This window comes from Ochotona curzoniae, unplaced genomic scaffold (assembly GCF_017591425.1).
Source record: "Ochotona curzoniae isolate NIBS_2020 unplaced genomic scaffold, NIBS_Ocur_1.0 scaffold_4701, whole genome shotgun sequence".
Lineage (NCBI taxonomy): Eukaryota > Metazoa > Chordata > Mammalia > Lagomorpha > Ochotonidae > Ochotona > Ochotona curzoniae.
In genome coordinates, this window is record NW_024467122.1 from 84,564,443 (window position 1) to 84,578,566 (window position 14,124).

The 14,124-nt window shown below is 45.0% G+C and overlaps 1 protein-coding gene across 1 annotated transcript in view; it reads right to left on the reverse strand.

The window, feature by feature from the left end:
* The window catches only part of LOC121148972 (zinc finger protein 268-like), a 28,629-nt gene that overhangs the window by 7,743 nt on the left and 6,762 nt on the right, over positions 1–14,124 (reverse strand). The gene's annotated exons all lie outside the window — the stretch shown is intronic.

Here is a 14,124-nt window from a genome sequence, read left to right on the forward strand (position 1 = left end):
AGCATCAACCATTTCAATAATTGGCAGTGATTAATTAGGTTCTTGTTAGCTTAATTCAAACATTCACTTATTTAAAAACAATAATGTTACCGCCAAGCACGTACCTATTTTTCAACAACCATTGTTCAGATTACAACATATCACAGAAAAACATCAGTTACTAAAATTGATGCTACAGCCAAATAACTGGGTATTAAGTATTTTCCTAGTTCTACAGAGGAGCTGCAGAAGGATTTCCATTAGAACACTGCTTGCAGTTACTACTAAAATTATGTAAAGACAGAAATCTTTCAATCAGGGTAATTTTGTCTATACCTACATAGGAAATATAGATAAAAGTATTCTACACAGATTGTTAGTAATTATTCCAAATGAAAGTTCCTAAGTCTTCAATGACACTTCTCAGTTCAAAACCCCCCCATGACACTTGACTTTGCCATTTTATTTGTCTTAGCCCACAGGACATCTATGAATATGGCAGCAACATTGTTTGAAAATATTTTGGGGCCCGATACAGTAGCCTAGTGGCTAAAGTCCTTGCCTTGCATGCGTCGGGATCCCATATGGGTGCCGCTTCTAATCCCAGCAGCCCCGCTTCCCATCCAGTTCCCTGCTTGTGGCCTGGGATAGATGTCAAGGATGGCCCAAAGCCTTGGGACCCTGCACATGCGTTGGAGGCCCAGAAGAGTCTCTGGACTCCTGGCTTTGGATCAGGAAGAGGTTCCGGAGCCTGTCTTCAACAGGCTCAGCTCCAGCCATTTCAGCCACTTGGGGAGTGAATCATTGGATGAAAGATTTTCCTCTCTGCCTGTGTGACTTTACAATAAAAAAAAAAAAAAAAAAAAAAAAAAAACTTAATTAAAAAAAAAATCTTTACTTCATGAAATAGTTGTCAAAAGCCAGAGAAAAATATTACACTTAGAAGAGTGAATGTCATGGTACATGAGGTTGGGCTACTGCTTGGGACAGATCATGCCTGACAACCAAACGCCTTGTCTATGCCTACTGGCTATTTATCACTTCCAATGCAGCATTCTGCTGTTGGGCCTGGAACACAGTGGGTGGGTACCAGGACCCCCAGGGAAACCTAGATGGATTCCTGTTCCTGGCCTAAGCATGGCAGAGCCCTGACGTCTTGGGCATGAATAAACTAGTGATGGAATATTCTCATCTCTCTGCAATCTATGCTTCAATTAAATATTGCATTTCTAAAATGATCACAAAACAATATACTGTATATAGAACTATATTTCAGGTTGATTAGTGGATATGTTGGTGAGCCATAAAGAATTACATTTCAAATTCAATTAGGAGAACTTTTCAAAGATATTTATTTCCTTTAATTGTTTTTATTTTTGATGATTTTTACATAGTTGCCTAGAATGATAAGGGTCAAGGATTATAGGAAGGTAGGTGAAATCAACATTTTCACATTCTCTTATTTTTCTTCCCTATATCTGGGAGGAGGAGAGAGACAGGAAAGAAGCACACTCAACCTCCAAACTGCCTCTGCACCCTAAGATGGAGGATAGCCACCCAACACCATCCCAGCACCTCTGAAGTGGGACATACTCTGAGGGTGCTAGGGTCCATGTGGTGGGTGTGGAAGACGGAAGGTGTGAAGAGTATTGTCCCATTACAGGCAGGGCCGCAAGGAACTTCCCGCTGTGTGGCAGGGCCCGGTGGATGTCTCTACAATGAATGCACCTGAATGCATCACCTGAATGCAGCTCCACCTCCCTTTGCATGGACACCGGACAACCCCACTGAGTATTCTGTAATCTAGTTAGGCATTGTCTGCCTTTGTGGGAGTTGGTGTTTACTACCACTGTGAGCTTGGAAGTTGATGTTGCTTGATACCTTTTAAGCAAAAGGGCCTTTTATTTATTGCTGTCTCAGCTGCCCCCATTGACCATATGCTAATCAAGGGTGTTAAGCCCCTAGGTGTGGTGGGAATCTATTCTTTCCCTCTTTCCTTGATGTTTAGGTCCCTCCTTCTGTGATGCATTTCCTCCCTTAAGTGATTCAGGATCAAGTTGTAGGATGAGGATTGTAGTAGGAATGTGTTACTGATTGATATGCACCATCTATTGAGAACTTCCTGATCACAGGATCAGGATGCATAACATCCTGCTGTAAGGTGAAGAAAATGGCAGAATTATCCTTAGAAACACCCACTTGACCATGATGTAAACAGTCTGGGCCAGATTTTGACTGCTTCTGTATAAAGCGGACAGCTTTCTTGCATTGTCCATTACCATCATAAAATCGTAGTGGTCCATTTCTTTCCTCTTTATGCCTTATCCATGCACCCTTCGCGAGTTCTGAACTCAGCTGGAGCTGGACTCTGGAACAAGGGTCCTGCTCAAGAGGTTTTGCTAGTTCAACAATTCTGAATTACTGCCAATCTTGCCACTCCAATCACAACGAAATCTCTCTAGAATCCACTGGTTCACAGAGTTCCATTTGCCCAGTTCTTTACTGCCAACTCTTGGCTGGGGTAGTTGATCAATTTGTTCTGTTCTCTGTCCTCTACAGACTTCAATGTACTGTCATATCCTTCATGTGTACCTGGATATGCTGTTCACTGCTCCATCTAAGTCACTGAGGAGGCTCAGCCTTGACAATGCACTCTTTGGTCAGACCACAGAACCTGCAATTCTCTCCATGGCTGGGGTTCTGAGTCCAGCAATTCAGTTGGGGGGATACCCAAAGAAACATCATCTGAGGTGATCCCAGATCTAACTCTTGTGTGTGCTTGCCAAATCAGTGTCTGGCACAGTCCGTTGCACACACTGGTAGTTGCAATTGCTGGGTCACTTCTGTCTCCATTCCTGATTTCTATGCAAACCAATGGGAGCTATAGCCTATTCAGAGTGATCTGCAATAACCCCCACAAGGCCCAAACCTGCCCTGGTTCCCATGCTTATCAGTATGTCAAACAGACTGGTCCAGTCTGTCCTACATCCCATTCAGCTCTCATACTTGACAATGGGCCCTGAAACCTAGATCAACCCAACCAGCTCCACTATCCAGCCACACATGTGCCAGTGGGTGACACTCTGTCAAGCCATGCCTGTCCCAGTTCTGGTTTCATGATCACCAGGCAGAGTGGCAACCCAAGATGCAGGTGCCCACTGTTTCCCTACTGAGTCCACTCCCACTCACGGATCTTGCACTCTCCAGGTGGTTCTATAGTTTAAGTTGACAGAATTTACCCCACATGCCAGCATCTGCCAGCTAATGATGTGGCAAAAGCCAACCAATTCTCACCCACTCTGGCGTATGCAGACAGCAGTAGGAATAGTCAATCTAGTCTGCCTTACCCCTGATCCAGCTCACATGAGGCCAACGGTTTGTAGCCCTGCCTGAGTTGGTCTGCCCCCATCAACTCATGCTTTCCAGTGTGACTGGTGATCCAGCAGGACAGTCCAATGCAGCCCCTTACCTGATCGTCCCCTTCCCCATTGGTCTCACCTGTGTTGGTTGGGTACTGAGCCCCAGTCTGGCATGGCCAACCTCACCTTGACATTTGCCAGTAGGTGCTGTAGTCTAGCTCAGCCTAGCCAACCACCCAGTCCTGGCCCTCATGTGTACTGGTTTGTGTTGTGACCCAACCCAGCTGACACACATTCCATTCTGGTGCTCATTTTCGCCATCGTGTGATACAAACTGGCTCAGCCTAGTTTGCCCCAGACTTGAGCTAAATGTATGCCTTTGGGTACCATTCCCTGGCCTGGTCTGGGCTGCTCTCTATCAGCCTACCTGTGCTCACCTTTAGGAACTGTGTCCTGACAGAGGAGTTTCCCAAGCTCCTCCATCAGAACCTCTCCCACCACCAGATCTCATGCACACCAGTGGGTCCACGGGTCAGTTATACTTAGTTCACCTCTTGTCCTAGCAGGAACAGTGGCCTTTCCTGATCAGCCCTCACCTGCTCTACTTTTTACTCTTGGGTGTTACAGCCCAGCCAAGCCTGGTCCACATACAGACACAGCTCACACCTGGATCAGCAGGGGCAGACATCTAGCCTAGCCTGTCCCACACCTACCCTGGTTCACACAAGCACTGTGGGTGCTAGAGTCTGGCCCAGCCTGGTACATCCCAGACCCAATCCACACTTGTGCTGAAAGACACTGTAACCATGTCCAGACCAGAGCGTAGACCCTACTCTGGCTTTTGTACTATCCAGTGAGAACCACATCCCAGCTAGTGTGTCCCCTTTGCTTCCCAACCAGGCTTGTTCCCAGCTATAGATCTTGTGTGTGCCAGTGGTTGCTCTAACCCAGCTTAACATAGTCCCTTACCTATCTTGACCTTTGCCTTTGGATGCTGTAGCCTGGCCTGTCCCAGCCTGCCGCCAGTCTGAACTCTTGCTGGCAGGTGTTAGAACCTGACCCTGCTCAGTCTACTCCCATCCCTGTCTCATGCAAACATAGAGGTCGGACAGCCTAGCTTGGTATGACCTGCGCTCCAACTTGGTTGGTCCACACTTGGTGATGCGGCAAAGACTGCTTGGCCCTGCCCAATCTGCTCCCTTCAAAAATCAACCTACACATCTGCCAACATGTGGTGCCACCTTGTCCAGCCTACCCAGCCCCCAGGCCTGGACTCCATGCTTACCACTAGGCGTTATGACCCACTAGGCAAGTTTCTGTGTTCCCTGACTTGGCCCACTCCTAGACCCAGATCTCACACATGCCAGCAAGAGTTAGGTCCTTGTAGGCATATCAGGCCCCTCCATCTTGTCCTTGTATGAGCTGGTGAATGTTGTATCCTGAGCCACCCCACAACTTGTTTTAGGACGTACATATGGGTGCTGCAGGCTGGTCCTGCCCCACCTACTCTTGGCCCCAGTACCTGTGAGTGTTGGCAGGTTCTATGGCCACACCTAGCTCATCCTATCACCACCCCAACTCTTAAGCTATCCAGCAGGGCTTGATTTTCCATGGGGTTGGTTCTACTCAAGCCCTGCATATTCTACCACTGCACCTGTAAGCCCTAGAATTTGCCCAATATTCAGATACCCCCCAGCAGTTACTACGTTGCTGGAAGGTCCTTCTACCCAAGCCCTCAAGGTCGAACTCACCTGACCAAAACATCCCCCTTCCAAGATGGTGGCAGTGGGCAGAGCCAGGGACCCGAATGGCAGAGATTCCCTCACACTGTATTTATCGTGAAAAGAGAAAACTCATGCCCAGGCAGGCCCTGGATTCACCCACTGCTTGGCAGTGGTACCTAGGGCCAGGGCCCCAAGCACTAAGTCTGACCTGGCTCTCCAGGGGATCCCCAGGAGCCTCCACCTCAAAGATCTTTCTATAAGTGATGTTTTTTTTTACAGGTGTTGGGCACTCTAGTTTGTTTTCTTCATATCAAAATTTCTATTATTATTAGTAGTAAAGGTAACTTTTCTATTTTTTTTAAATAATTGAAAATGTATTCATGCCAAAATCTGCAGTACTTCTGCTTGTCAATAATAGATAACAGATATTAAGTGAGAAAAACTGCATTATAAACCTAACATATTCACACAATTCAAAGTATTGGAAAACAACAGGTTGGCATCTTCAAGAAAGTATCTTTTCTTTTTTTAAGTTATTTATTTTCATTGCAAAGTCAGATATACAGAGAGAAGAAGAGACAGAGAGGAAGATCTTCTATCCAATGATTCACTTCGCAAGTGACTGCAACAGCCAGGGCTGTGCTGATCTGAAGCCAGCAGCTAGGAATCTCCTCCAGGTCTCTCACACAGGTGCAGAATCCCCAGGCTTTGGTCCATCTTCAACTGCTTTCCCAGGCCACAAGCAGGGAGCTGGATGGGAAGCAGGGCCACTGGGATTAAAACCAGCACCCACACTGGATTCTGGCACGTTCAAGGCGAGGACTTTAAACATTAGGCTATAGCACAGGGACCCGAAAAAATAAGTAAATCTTAAAAGACAAGACAAGACAAGACAAGACAAGACAAGACAAGACAAGACAAGACAAGAAAAAGGACCCAGTGCAGCAGTGGCTAAAATCCTCGCCTTCCATGCCCGAGATCACAAATGGAAGCCGGTTCATATCCCAGTGGCCCCACTTTCTTTTCCAGCTCGTACTTGTGGCCTGGGCAGTCCAAAGCCTTGGGACCCTGCCCCAGTGTGGGAGACCAGGAAGAAGTTACTGGCTCCTGACTTCAGATCGGCTCAGGTCTAGCTGTGGAGGCTACTTGGGGAGTGAATCAATGGATGGAAGACCTTTCTCTCCTCTCCTTCACTCTTAAATCTGATTTTCCAATAAAAAAAAAAAATAAATAAATCTTAAAATTAAAAAAGTTCACAATTAAAAAGATTTCTGGGAAGATCCTGCCCTCAACCTTCCACTAATAAAGGACTTTCAAGGGTTGCAGAGTGGGGCAGCAAGCTAATTCCCCAGCTTTGGCCTGGGCATCTCCTATGCAATCTAGTTTAACTCCTTGCTGCTCCTGTCGCCGGGTGCAAGAGAGATCACTGCGGACTCAGCTGCAGGATGTTCAGGGCGGTCTTTATTGCCCTCGCCTGGGGACAGCAGCTCCCACTACACTCCAGGAACTACTGCACTGTATGTCAGAAGCCAGGGGTTTTTAAGCCCTCACTCTCCAATTAGTTGGAAAGGTACACAGTATAACGTTTTAGCAGGAAGGAGGAAGGGAAGGTCCGGAGGCACAGAGTACTTCCCACGAAGGATGTAATTAACATTTCAGTGCTGTTAGGTCCCACCATCAGGAACTCTTTGCGAGTACACAATTAGCTTCACAGACTCCACCAAGCGGTGAACAGAGGTGGGGGGGGGGCATAGCCGCATTCCATTTGCCCAATGTCAGGGGGTGCTGGCTATCACTGGCTGCACCCCATAACACTCCCTGCTAATGGCCTGGGAAAGCAGCAGAAAATGACCAACGTCTTAGGTCCCTTTAGTCATGTGTGAGATGCAGAAGAAGCTCTCGGCTCTGGATGGCCCAGCTCTGGCCTTTACGACTAGCTGGCAAGTGAATCACATGATAGAAGATGTCTCTCTCTCCAACTCTCCTTCTCTTTCTGTAACTCTTTCAAGTAAAAACTAATATCAAAACAATAAAGGATTTTGACATACTATCAGTGTGTGCTTTGGTTCATACAGTCCATTTTGGTTCATTCAGGCACAACAGTATTTGCTTACCACTGTACCCTTGTCCATTGAATAATCTCTTAAAGGACACTTTTTGGAATCTTTTGTACTAAAATCCTTTTTGTTTTTTTAAAGATTTATTTTTATCGCAAAGTCAGATGTACCGAGAGAGGGAGAGACACAGAGAAAGATCATCTGTCTGATGATTCACGCCCCAAGGCTGGTGCTGCACCTATCTGAAGCCAGGAGTCAGGAACTTCCTCCAGGTATCCCACATGGATGCAGGGTCTCAAGGCCTTGGCCCATTCTCAATTGCTCTCCCAGGCCACAAGCAGGGAGCTGGATGGGAAGTGGAGCTTCCAGGATTAGAACCAGCGCCCATACAGGATCCAGGTGTGTTCAAGGCAAGGGCTTTAGCCACTAGGCCACAGTGCCGGGTCCTGTACTAACATCCTGACTGCTGAGCTAGGAAAGAGCTATCAGGACACATGAGGCATTAACATTATCTCTAAATATAAAATGTGATGACAGAAAAAGTTTCAGAGAGCTCCACTTTCAGAAATAAGGGTAGAACAAAGTAAAGGAAATGTGCTAGGGAGTGATGCAGATTCTCAGATATGAAACCTTATGCCTCCACTGAGGACCACATCATCAAGAACCTATCAATAAGTATTTTTCTAGGCCCTTGACTATCTTCCTCTACTGACTTATATGAGTCTCTATTCACCCAAGTACTTGTCCAGCAGAGCTGTCTAATTAGTTTGGCCTTCATGGTACTAGATGTCCTCTTGACTAACATATTAGAAAACTAATATCATCTGTTATGAGGTGCAGCCAGTGATAGCCAGCACCCATTGACGGTGGGCAAATGAAATTTGGCTGTGCCCCCCACCCTCTATCCTGAAGGTGGGTCCTACCAGCAATGGAATGATAATTCATCCTCAACCACTTCCCCCACGTCCTAATTTAGCCAGGATATTGGATGCAACAAGTCCATTTAGTCTAGGCATTTTTAGCTACAAACCCAGCTGCTGTTCCTGCCCATTCCAATGAACACTAATCAACTCCTTAGCCCACAACACTTAGGTATTCACTCCTACTCACCTGTGACTCACCTATCAAATGAGAGGGGCCGGTATTGCATTGTCATGCAACCACTCCCCTCCCAGCCCCTTTAAAAGGCCCATGAAGCAGGGGCTCTCACTCTCTTTCTGGCCAGGTGCTTCCATTACACTGGCAACTTGACTCTTGGCTGACCCAGGTGATCCCCTGAGCATGGTCCCTGTGTACTGTTTAGATGAGGCAATGGTTATTCATTGCATGTCTCAACTTAAGATAACTTATATTGTTGGGGAAGCAGGGACATAGGGTTTTCAGCTTAATGGATAGAATAAAGGATAATGACCATTTGTTCCTTTGGGAATTATGATTCACTGGATTATGATTGGTTGGATTGTCGTATGGACTTGTGATTTGCTATTATGCTCTATTATCACCAAGCTTAGTTAATAAAGATTCCAATTCAGTCATTAAAAGATGATGTAGCACTGCTCAAATCTGATCAATGTCAACAACAACAACAACAACAACAACAACAAAACCCAACAGCTGTCAGGACAATGCAAGGACAAATCCTAACCACTTCCCCCTGCTTCTACTGTGAACCTATAGAAAGAGAATTTGGGCAGTGAAGCACTCTTTATGGAGAACACCATTTCACAAGGCATATTCCTTCCTCTGGCATAAAAAATTTTGTTAGAAGAGACAGGATCTGTGCTACTGCTGTGGATGAGCAGATAAAGCTTTGCCTGTGATGCTGGGATCCATTAATGGTGCCAGATGAAGTCCTCAGCTGTTCCAGTTCTGATCCAGCTCCCTCTAAGTGCATGTGGAAAAGCAGCAGAGGACAATCCAAGTACTTGAATCCTAAACCTGTGTGGCAGTGGGAGAAGCAGAAGAAACTCCTGGTCCCTGGCTACGGCCTGACTCAGCTCTGACCATTAGAGCCATTTAGGGACTAAACCACTGGATAGAAGATCGATTTGTTTCACACACACTCTACTGCATTTCAAATATATAAATCTTTTCAAAAAATCATCTTTATCCATATTCTAACTTCCATTATGAATCCCACTGTCCTTGGAAACTAGGATTGGTATAAAGCTCTGTAAAGTCAAAGAAGGAAACTGGGCAGGTATAGCACACAGGAATGGAGAAAAACAACAATTTTCTGAGAGGACACCAGAAAAACTCAGAAATTCACCTGTCCCATAGTAAAGAACTCGCACACAATTCAGTCATGTTACTGTAAATTTGGAGATATTTTTAACTACATTTTGGTATCAAGGAGACAAAAAGCCTTGTAGGTCAGTAACAGGATCCTTCAGTGACTGAGCCTGAATCAAATTCATACTGCATACTTTCTCTCTCATCTAGTTTAAACATTCCTCGTGTTCCATCGTAATCTTGGAATGATCCTATTGATGAAGTCTAAACATCTACAGAATACAGAATACCACAACGGCTTATGATAGACAATTTGCCACTTACAAAGCACAGCCCATAGTGCCCTTTTCCTGTTTCCAAATCAGAAGATCCAATACCAGAGTAAGCTAACTCAGACTACAAGCTGCAGGAGAGGGCAAAGAGGCAAAATACAGCGAGAGTAGTTTTCAACAGATAAGGATGAGCAAAGGTGAAGTAGAGAGGGTGCAATCTTGGGAAACAGGAGAGGTCAGGCAAATGACAGAGGGACATCTAGAGACCTGTAGACATGGGGAAGCCACGAAGACAGCAGGGAGTGTTCCAGTGATCAGATACTGCAGCAGAGATCAATAATCAGAGGTGCATTGGTGGCCAGCTGGGAAGAGGAGTCCACTGAGAACTCAGGAATTAAACCCAATATACGAGAATCAAGATGGAGGAATAGGGTAAGGACACTATTAGGGTTTAAATAGGAGAGACATTAGCCACTGTGAAGCAGAGAGGGTACATTTCACAAAATAGGAGAAGACAGAATGACAGCAGTGGGGCACCTGGAGATTCACAGAACAGGAAAGTAGCAGACACAACGGTGTGGTGTTGCAGAGACTAATAATCCAACAGCATTCAGTGAGCGGTGATTTGAACTGTACCAGCAGCCAGAACTCGGCCAGCAACAAGGTGGGAAGGAGCATTCACTAGACGCTTAGGAGGTGAACCCAGACAAAGAACCACCCATCCTGTCGATCTATTTCACACAACCAGGAGCAGACAGAGCTGTAGGTTACAGACAGGAAGTGTGGGAACAGGGTAGAATTCACAGCCTATAGGGAAGCAAAAGCTATGGACACTATTGTGCATGCACTTAGCTGGGAGTGAACTCATTTCTGGCTCAGTGAACTGCAACAACATGGCCTCCTATAGGTTGCACCCAAGATAGGTTCAAGTAGCCCTCAAGCCTGACGGCCAGTAGATCAAGAGCTATGGAAGTGACACATCAGGTGCCACTTCGTACAGTTGCAGGGACAACAGTGAGCTGTGCATGCACAGGGCTGGGAGAGAACTCAGTAAGCTCAGTGCAACGCACTTGTCCCACCAGGAAAATAATACCGACTTTGGCATTGTACTGGTCAAAACAGATTCAATTTCTGTTGTGGGCTAAGGAGTTAATTAGTTAAGCTGGGCAGGAATAGGAACTGGGCTTGTGACTAAAAATGCCTACACTAATTAGACTCATCTGTATCCAATTTCCTGGCTAAATTAGACTGGGGGGTAGGGGGGAGAGTATATAAGGAGAGATAAGGAGCAATGAAGAGAGACTTCGCAGAAACTTCTACCATCACTGGTCCTGTTGGTGCTTCATCCCCAGACACTCTCTGTGCATGTTACTGGCTCCACTGATCGGAGCAAATTTCTAAAACTTTTAACCAGTAACTAAAAGAAATTGCAGGAGCTAATTTACTGGAAAGCATTGCCGGTGGTGATTCTGCCTTAGATCTCTTGAATAGTTAGTTATTGGCACTGCTGTATACTTTCATACTGATTCTTATTTGCTTAAGTTGTCTTTGCCAAGTCTGCAGGAGAATCATGCAAATCTAAACCCTAACTCACCATCCACACGCAGTCAATGTAATCATGCTTCAAAATATAAACCACAGGGGGAAATGAAAGAGGTGAGTGCATCAGTGGACCAGGGAGCTATTCACAGCCAGGAACACCTGGGCTTCTGTCTCACCTTGGAACACCAAGTGGCAGACCAAAATCCACAGTGCTATCTCTCCTTTGTGCCTCCCTCTGCTTAGAAATAACAGGAGAGAGCGTCCCTGGCCTCAGTATTATCTCACATGATTTCCTTGAGTTGTAAATAACAGACCAAAGCCTACCAACATGCGCTGTAATGTCTTCTCTCTTACTTTTTTGGCTTTACTAATATAAGAAGAATTATTCTTTTTTAAAAAGATTTTTTTAATTGGAATGTCAAATATATACACAGGAGGAGAGACAGAGAGGAAGATCTTCCGTCCGATGATTCACTCCCCAAGCAGTCTCAACAGCCAGAGGTGAGCCAACCTGAAGCCAGAAGCCCAGTGCCTCTTCTGGGTCTCCCATGCTGGTACAGTGTCCCAAGGCTTTGGGCCATACTCTGTATTCCCAGGCCACAAGCAGGGGCTGGATGGGAAGCGGGGCTGTCGGGATTAAAACCATCACCCAAAATGGGATCCCAGCATGTGCAAGGTGAGGACTTCAGCTGCTACGCTACCACGCTGGGGCCAAGAATAACTATTCTAAGAATTACTAGCTTCACATAAGATAAGGATTCATGAAAGCTTTTGTGCAACACCTGTGTTCTTTTCGGGTATAAAAGTCTGTATTCTCAAAGTGTGGATGACGGCTGCAGTGTAGATTAAGAAAAGCATTTTTTCATTAAGCATCTTCTTATTATCTGTTCGATTAATCCTGACAGTACAGAATTCCTATTCACACACACACACACACACACACACACACACACACACGAAAGAAAAAGAAAACCAGTTGCAATAGTCTCAATCTGGAGAAAGATGCAAGCAAGCATCACAGTACACAGTCTCCTAACAGACATGGCCAGAAAGAAAACTCCCTGTGACACATTATAGTTAAACTGTCCTAAGTGGAACACAGAAAGAACATTCTTCGAACTGTAAGAGAAAACTGTCCAGTCACATTTCAGTGAGCCAATATTAGACCATCTCAGCAAAGAAGTAGGGGGAGATAGAATGATGCTCCATGTTCAACTGCTGCCTGCTGGGCTAGTACCCCACATCAGTGCTGGCTTGAGTCTGATGCTCCACAACAATCCACTTCCCTGCTTCAGCCTGACTCAGTCACCGGAGGAGTGAACCATTCCTCAAAATACCTCTCTGTCTCAACCTCACTCTTCAAATAAAATTAATGCTAAAAAAGATAGAGAGAGAGAATAATTTATTCCAAGCTATGAAAGAAAAAAGAAAAAAAACTGCAACCAAAAATACTATACCCAGAAAAACTATGTTTCACAACAGGAATATCTTTCACAAGACAAGTAATAACAATGAATTCATCACCAGAGGATTGGCCTTAGAAAGATCTGGGAAGGGCCCAGCGCAAGGCTCAGTAGCTAAATCCTTGCCTTTCATGCACGGGATCCTACATGGGCACCACTTCATGTCCCGGCTGCTCCACTTCCCATCCAGCTCCCTGCTTGTGGCCTGGGAAAGCAGTCAAAGATAGCCCAAAGCCTCGGGATGCTGCACCTGCGTGGGAGATCTGGAAGAGACTCCTGGCTTTGGGATGGCTTGGCTCATGCTGCTGAGGCCACTTGGGGGCTGGGCCAGCAAATGGAATCTCTTTTTGTCTCTCCTCTCTGTAGATCTGCCTTTCCAATACAAATAAATTTATCTTTCAAAATTTATATCAGATATCTTTTCTGACCAAAATTGAATAAAACTGGAACCCAACAAAAGAAACTTCAAAAATTACAGATACATGGCAAACGGATAAACATTAGTGAAAGAACAAGGAAGGTAACACTGAAGAAATCAAAGGGGAAAGTCTGAGATTCCTCAAATCAAATCAAATCTAATCTAATCTAATCTAATCAAGTCAAGATAGTTACCACATATGAAAACTTTTAGAATACAGCAAAAGAAATACTGAAAGGAAAGTTTATAACACTAAGCAGCTACATGAAAAACCAGAAATATATCAAATGATGTGACAATGCGATCTGAAGGACCTAGAAAACTGCAAACCACCACACCAAAGTTCACAGAAGGAAAGACATTACAAAACTCTAACGGGCAATGTGGTAGCACATCAGGGTAATCCTCTGGGCACCAGTTCTAGTCCCTTGTGCTCTAGTTCTGATCCAGCTATCTGCTGTGACCTGGGAAAACAGAGAAAGATGGCCCGAGGCCTTGGGTTCCTGCTTCCGTGCAGGAAACCTATACAAAGCTCTTGGCCCCAGCTCCGGTTCAGCCCAACACTCACCATTGTAATTAACTACAGAAGTGAACAATACTGAATCAGTTCTAAAAAGCTTTCCAACAAGTGCAGGAGCAGAGAAGCTTTACTTATGAATGTCAGTCAGTCAAGCAGAGTAATAACTATTCTTCTAACAATATCCCAAAATACTAAAACAGGAGGGAACTCTTCCAAGCTCACTCTACAGATCAATGTCAAAACCAGACACGCACACCATAACAACAACAACAACAAAAATACAATTAAAACCTTGTGAGCAGAGGGGTAAAGATTGTCAACAAAATACTAGCAAATCAAATCCAACAACACATCAAAAAGTTCATTCATCATAACCTAAAGGGATTTATCCCAGGAATGCAATAATGAAGATGAAAATTATAATTATTTAAACAGATGCAGAGAACAATTTCACAGAATAATCCTCAACACATCAGCTACCAAAGGAATATAATTCATTCTAATAAATACTATATAGAACCAACCCAGAGCCCATATTGAATGACTAGTGGAAAGCTA